Consider the following 7,237-nt stretch of genomic DNA (forward strand, 5'->3'; position numbering starts at 1 on the left):
TCTTGCAAGTTTTGTCTCTGATAACAGTGTTCTAGTAGCATGACAACTACCAAGTGTCAGTTTAAATGAGGACTACAATTTTGATGGCAGAAACAGAAATTGTATCTACACAAGGAGAAGTGAGGGAAGCTCTGTAAAGGTGTAACAAAAGAGGGTGTGATTTTAGAGAAATTTTTAAATTCTCTCCAATATAAAGGAAGCTGAATAGATAAATTTCCCAAGTATGCAGTTTCTCCAGGCAGTTGGCAGCCAGAATGAAGCATCTTGGACAAAAGGTTTGTGGCTGAAGAATTGTCAGATGCAGGGTGGGCTCTGAATTCTAGCAGGGGATCATGAAGCCAACACAAGTCTTCTCAAATTCTACTGGAAACATTAGGGCATTGAAATCACTGAAGAACTCACCAGCTTATCTTCTAGCTTCTGCAGCCATAGCACCCAGTGTTCACGTCTGTCCTAGCTTCTGTGATCGTTTTGTTACTCATGTTATTTTTCCATGCATCTATCCCATAATACTGTCATCCTCTCAAGCGCAAAAACTGTGATTTGTTTGTTTGGGCCTTTAGCACCTAATACAGTTAACTATCCCTTAGTAGACCGTTTATGTACTGAATGAATAACTAAATAGATGCAAAAATAAATAAATTCCTTTATTGCAGTTGACCAATAGCAATGATTTCCTATATTTTGCATGCAGGCTTACATCACACCTTGAGAGATACCAAGGGAAAGTGAAACCTTGATTCTGTAATATTTTATTATCTGCTGCCACAACTTTAAAAATGATGATTTAGCAGATGCTGTACTCCTGAAGACAGAGGTAATTTTTAAATACTTTGTACTGTTTACAATAAGCTAATATTCAAATATTTGGGGTGCCTATTTTCTTGCATAAAAATCATTTACTGCCCTAGCCTGTTTGGCTCAGTCAATAGAGCGTTGGCCTGCAGACTGAAGGGTCCCGGCTTTAATTCCAGTCAAGGGCACTTACCTAGGTTGCAGGTTCTACCCCTGGCCCTGGTCAAAGTGCATGCAGAAGGCAACCAATCGATGTGTGTCTCTCACATGAATGTTTCTCTCTCTCCCCCTCTCTTCCACTCTCTCTAAAAATCAATAAAAAAATATCCTCAGGTGAAGATTAACAACAACAACAAAAACATTTACTGGCAAATACATTTCTTAAACTAATGAAATGCGTGTCTAGTCTACTGTGCCTACTTTAAAAAGTGGAGGATGGTGTGACTTCCGGACAAGAAACTGAGTGATAACATGCATTAATAAAGGCAAAGTGTATGACGTATCAATTTAGGTCTCATCGGATCAAAGCATAACTGTCATAAACATGTGATGTTCTCATTCTAAAGCTCCTTGTCTGTGCTGAGATCTGAAGGGGGACATTCTTTCTGTGCTAATGTTGGCAAATCATGTTCATTTCTGTCAATACACCATCTATTTAGAAGGAGCAGAGATGACATTTTGCTGCTTTTCTTTTAGGATCATAAAACTGCAAACTGTCTCTGCTGTAGATATTGACACCATGAGCGAAATCACTCCCTTAAATCCCAAGAGCCCCCCCCCCCTTTGTTTCCAATATGTGGATTATCAGTGATGAGAAGCAAAAAAGAATAAAGTAAAATCAAAAGTACCTTTGAAATACGTAAGTTCTTTTTGACAGACTAACCACTTCCTTTGATTTTTTTGGTGTGATTAATAGCCATAGGAGTTATGTAAAAAAATTAATCCAAAGTATATGTCTATTTGATTCTTTTTTATCTTTCTTTATTTCAAGGAACACAGGAACTTAAAGGATTTTCTCTCAGTGTGTTACTTTGCTCTGTCGGCATCAGCTTGGAAGAACGTACTGTCTGTGGAGACTGGCATATCAAGTAGTATAAAGCACTGGAGTGCTAGATATTGCCTCTGGCACAAAATGTACAGTACTAATAATACCTCATTTATCCTACTACTGCCCGCAGAAAACCTGTAAGTGCTAAGCATAATTCATTTTGTCTGCACTAGCTTACTAATCCTTTTGCATTAGCACTTTCCAAGGTGTCCATTGTTGTTGGCAATTGTCTTCCTGGCAGGAGACACTTCAAGTTCTAGGTGCCAAGGAGTTAAAGTGGTATGGAATTATTAAATCATTGAATTTCCTCTGTGAAGGGATGCCTGGTAAATAAATCTTTTTGTTATGCAAATTTGCTCATGGGAAGTCTGTCATCATTAAAGATGTAAAAGCAACTTTGCCAAGCCTGTAATGCTTTGTCTTCTTGGAAAATGTTGTATCATACTTAGAAAAGTTTTAGGAAGTGTATTAAAGTACAATTGAAACAGGTTTAAGTGCTATGGGAAGTTACCCGGTGCCACTCCCTTGTTTAGCTTTGCATCAGTGGTTTTGGGGTATGTGGGTTTTTCTTTTTTAAATTTTGGAGTCTTGAAAACATTTATTCAGCTGAAATATTTGGAAGAAGTCCAATGCAGAAAATGCACTCTAGGGACTTTTCTCTGCAGCCTGGAGCCCTGCCTGCTTGGCCCTTTTGTCTTTCATCCACTGCCCCCAGCATACTTCCATCACCCCCTGAGGACTCCTCAGAGTACAATTTGAAAAGCACTCTGCTAGACCATAACTACTTGAGGGAAAATTGAGTTGAATATCATTGTCAAAAATCACCCTGTAGTGAGCAAAGTAGCAATAACAAATTATTTGTTCACTCATTTAATTAGGTTTGCATATGTACAGCAAGCATGTCATTAGCGAACATCGTAGTTTGTTATTAATAATTATGTATAACAGGATATTGTAAAAATTAAGTTACAAGATTTTTATTAAAAAGTTTCTTACATACCGTTATATTGCCTGGGCCGCAAAAGTATTCACTGTGATGCCCTAACCGATTTGGCTCAGTGGATAGAGTGTCGGCCTGCGGACTGAAGGGTCCCAGGTTTGATTCCGGTCAAGGGCATATACCTTGGTTGCGGGCACATCCCCAGTAGGGAGTGTGCAGGTGGCAGCTGATAAATGTTTCTCTCTCATGGATGTTTCTAACTCTCTATCCCTCTCCCTTCCTCTCTGTAAAATAATCAATAAAATATATTTTTTTAAAAAAGTATTCACTGTAGATCATGAGTTTGACATGCTTGATGTACAGTATTTTTTATGCCAGGCATAAACATAATTCCTCCCTTCAAAATGGATTACAGAAAGAAAATAATGTCCAAAAAAAGTGCCTATAGAAGACTCTGCCATTTTTTCTTTCTTTTTTTTGTTTTTGAAGCCTCTAGTGCTTTTTCTAGGCTGGGATTCAAGAATCTAGATTATGTGTTACTGGCTGAGTTTCTAATTTCCAAAGAGGGAAATTAGAAAGAATCCAAAGCTCAAGCTCGGACTAAATGGAACAAAGTTGAAAAGTCTCAGGAGAGAACAGAACAGAACATCTATATAATACTGGAAGACAAGGAGTGGAGACGAGACACGAAGCATCCAGGTTCCGGACAGAGTTGAGAACTCTTTTCTCAACTGATCTCTTCTGGAGTTCCTGAGGAGCGGATGGCAAGAAAAGACCTTCACACATGCAGATACCTGTCACATTAGGGGGCACTCAATGCATATGTATTCTGTGAACAAATAGGCATTTGCTAGTTCAGACATATTGTGCAAAGTACTGAGGGAAGAGAAGAGAAGGAGGTAAGAGAGGGGCAATGTTGAGTTTAGGGAAGTATTTAGGATCACCTAAATTGGTAAATAGAAGTATGTCATTTAGACAATATGTACCAATGTATGGACAAACCTGGCAAGTAGTTGAGTATTGTTGAAACTCAAAGTAAAAAGAGTAGGAGGAAGGGCATAAAGTACGAAAGGGGGAGCAGCCAGATCATGAAGGGCAGTGCCTCTCAGGTAATCAATTTAGAGATTGCCCCATCATGGGGGGAGGGGAGGAGGGGGAGAGGATTCATGAAAAAATATTGTGTAGTTGGTTAACAAGATCAGATTTATATGCTAGAATAACATAACAGAGTGAGGGAACACTAACAGTACATTGACTGGTAGAGTGATTATTATAATTATCAAAAAGACATTTCCCCAAGTGTTTTAACTTGAAGCATTCTGTGCTTTAAAGTATTACAGATCACTAATAGAGTAACAAAATTCTTCATAGCCTTTGTTTTTAAATTGAGGTAACATTAGTTAATAAAACTGTAAAAGTTTTAGATGTACATTATAATTCATCATCCATATACACTATAGTGTGCTCTATAAGCTGGCAGCTAGATAACTCTTTAATTCACATTTCCTATTGAATCAAAATAAAGTTTTTTGCAGAATCTGGTAACAGAATAAAAAAAAAAACACACTTTATTCTTCCTGGCAACATTACACTAAAGAAATAAATGCAAACTCTGAATGCATACTTTGCATATCAACTATATTTATAATTTAAATCTAAGAGCAGTATTATAATGAATGAATAGGGAGGGATTCTGGAAAAGCTGTTCATGATATTCAATCAGCAGAGTAAAAATTTTTCAAGAGGAAGAAATGGAAAAATATGATAAGGCCCTTTAGAAGATTCATTAACACAATTTTTCAGCTTTATTGAGATACATTGTTGAATAAAATTGTAAGATATTTAAAATGTACAATGTAAAGATTCAAAATATATATACAGTGTGAAAGGATTCCCCCCACAGGGTTAATTAACACATCCATCACCTCACATGTTTACCTTTTCTCTGTGTGAGAGATATTTAACTTATACTCTCTTAGCAAATTTCAATTATACAATAGTGTTATCATCTACAGTCACCATGTTAAACATTAGATCCTCAAAACTCATTCATCTTGTTATAACTGAAAGTTGTACCCTTTACCAATCTCTCCCTATTCCTCCCATCCCAAACCCCTCACAACCACTTTTCTATTCTGTTTCTATGATCAAGAGTCAATTTTTCTTCTTCACTTATAAGTGATACCATGCGGTTATTTCTGTTTCCCTCTCTGACTTACTTCACTTAACGTAAAGCCCTCCAGTTTCACCCATGTTGTTAAAAATGGCAGTATTTTCTTCTTTCTCATGACTGAAAAATATTTCATTTTTTGTATATATTATATATGTATTCATTTTATATATGAAGTTCATTTCTTATATATATATATGTATGTATTTATACATGCATTCATTTTTTATCCATTTACTCATCAACAGAAACATAGGATGTTTCCATACCTTGGCTATTGTAAATTATGATGTAATGAACATGAGCATACAAAAATCTCTTCCATTTAATGGTTCTGTTTCATTTGGATCTTTTCCAGAAGAAGGATTACTGAGTCATAAGTGCATAGTTCTACTTTTAATTTTTTGAGAAAACTTCATATTGTAGATCAGTTCACATTACCATCCACAGTGCACAATGCTTCCCTCTGCTCCACATCCTCACCAGCATTTGTTAGCTCTCGTCCATTTGATAATAGATATTTTATCAGCTGTGAGGGGAATCTCACTGTGGTTTTATAATTAGTGATGATTAGCAACGTTGAGCACCTTATTTTCATGTGGTTGTTGGCCATTTGTATGTCTTCATTAGAAAGATGTTTATTCAGGTCCTTTGCCCATTTTTTTATTTTACTTTTTGAAGTTCCTCAGCAGAAGGGTATACTGTTGGTGTCCTGGACGATTCGTGGAATAAGCTGATCAGAAAGGTGCTGGCAAGTACATCAGCTGACAGCACTGATTCTGTGGGATGTGTCCTTGGGGAAACCAGCAGCTGGCCTTGCTGTGCACACAGACAAGGTTCAGACTCTACAGTTTCATCCATTTGAAGCCTAGACTCCGATTTCTGGGTCATACGATAAGTCAGTGGCTTTGTATGATTGCCGAAGTCCAGATGAAAGCCTTCGAATGTGGTGATTCAGGGGGCAGATTGAGAGAGGGACTGGGAGTCACTTTTCACCTTGTCACTTTTTGGCCAGTACAGATGACTGCTCTGTGTATAATTTGGATGCACGTTCAGATGAGCCAATTTTTACACTTAATGCACACAATGATGAAATCTCTGGTCTTGATCTCAGCAGTCAAATCAAGGATTGTCTTGTGACCATGTCAGCAGATAAATAGGTGAAGATCTGGGACCTATTGGGAGATAGGCCAAGTCTGGTTCAGTGCAGGGACATGAACATGGGAGTTCTCTCTTGTTCTGCCTGTTGCCCTGACTTGCCATTTATTTATGCCTTTGGAGGTCAGAAAGAAGGGCTCTGGGTCTGGGATATAAGCACAGTCTCCTCAGTAAATAAAACATTTGGAAGATGAGAAGGGTTTCTTTTTGGTAATTCAAGCAATTCATTTATGAGTGGCCCTTTGGGAGCAGGAGCTCAGATACACCAATGGAGTCTTGATGAGGTTCATACAATTTCCTGTTTTGTTTACCTTAACTCAGAGTTTTTAAAAGCTGGCCTAACATTTGTTCCATATAGAGCGACAGAAACAAAATTCATTTTCTACACCAGACTTTCCTCTTCACAGCTGTGGTGGCAGCAAAACAGGGCCGCTCTGCCTGCTTGCAGTTGAGTGTGTAGTGTACAAACTCCTGTTGCAGGTCTCCTTGGAAAGGGTAATAAAAAAATATTTATTTTTAAAAAATAATTCCTTAAATATGCCATCTGTCACAGGTAACCTAAGCTTGTAAACTAGCTCTAATTTATGTAATTTTAAAAAGAGGGAAATCCTGCAATTTTAACAGATGGGTCAGCCCAGGCCAGGAAGGGTTATGGTTTGGCCAAGATTACACAGTAGGCCGCGAACAGAGGCAGGAGCCCCACGGAGTGCACCTTCCAAACCGACTGTTCTCCCGTTAATGTTCATGACTTAACAGTGTTCTCAGTCAGTGCTACTGTAAACAGTGGCCTTAAACACTTGTTAGACCAGGTGGACTTGACATATACAGCACATTCCATCCAAAAGAACATAGTACACATTCTTCTCAAGCACACATGAAAAATTCTACAGGACAGATCATGCTACACCACAAAATATTTCTTAATAAATTTTTACTTATTCATTTATTTTAGTTTTTCTCTCCCCCACCCCCTTTTCCCTCTGGTAACCACCATACTGGTTTCTGTGTCTATGAGGTGTTTTTTGTTTTTCTTAATGCCTTCAACTTTTCCATCCAGCGCCCCCTCTCCCGCCCCCCCCCCCCCCCCCCGCAAACCTTTTCCCCCCTGACAGCTGGCAGTCTTAAT

The 7,237-nt window shown here is 38.2% G+C and overlaps 1 pseudogene; it reads left to right on the forward strand.

The window, feature by feature from the left end:
- Positions 1 to 223: 223 nt before the first annotated feature.
- Positions 224 to 6,391, forward strand: LOC118662073 (annotated as a pseudogene).
- Positions 6,392 to 7,237: the final 846 nt, after the last annotated feature.

Source organism: Myotis myotis, unplaced genomic scaffold (assembly GCF_014108235.1).
Source record: "Myotis myotis isolate mMyoMyo1 unplaced genomic scaffold, mMyoMyo1.p scaffold_m19_p_8, whole genome shotgun sequence".
Lineage (NCBI taxonomy): Eukaryota > Metazoa > Chordata > Mammalia > Chiroptera > Vespertilionidae > Myotis > Myotis myotis.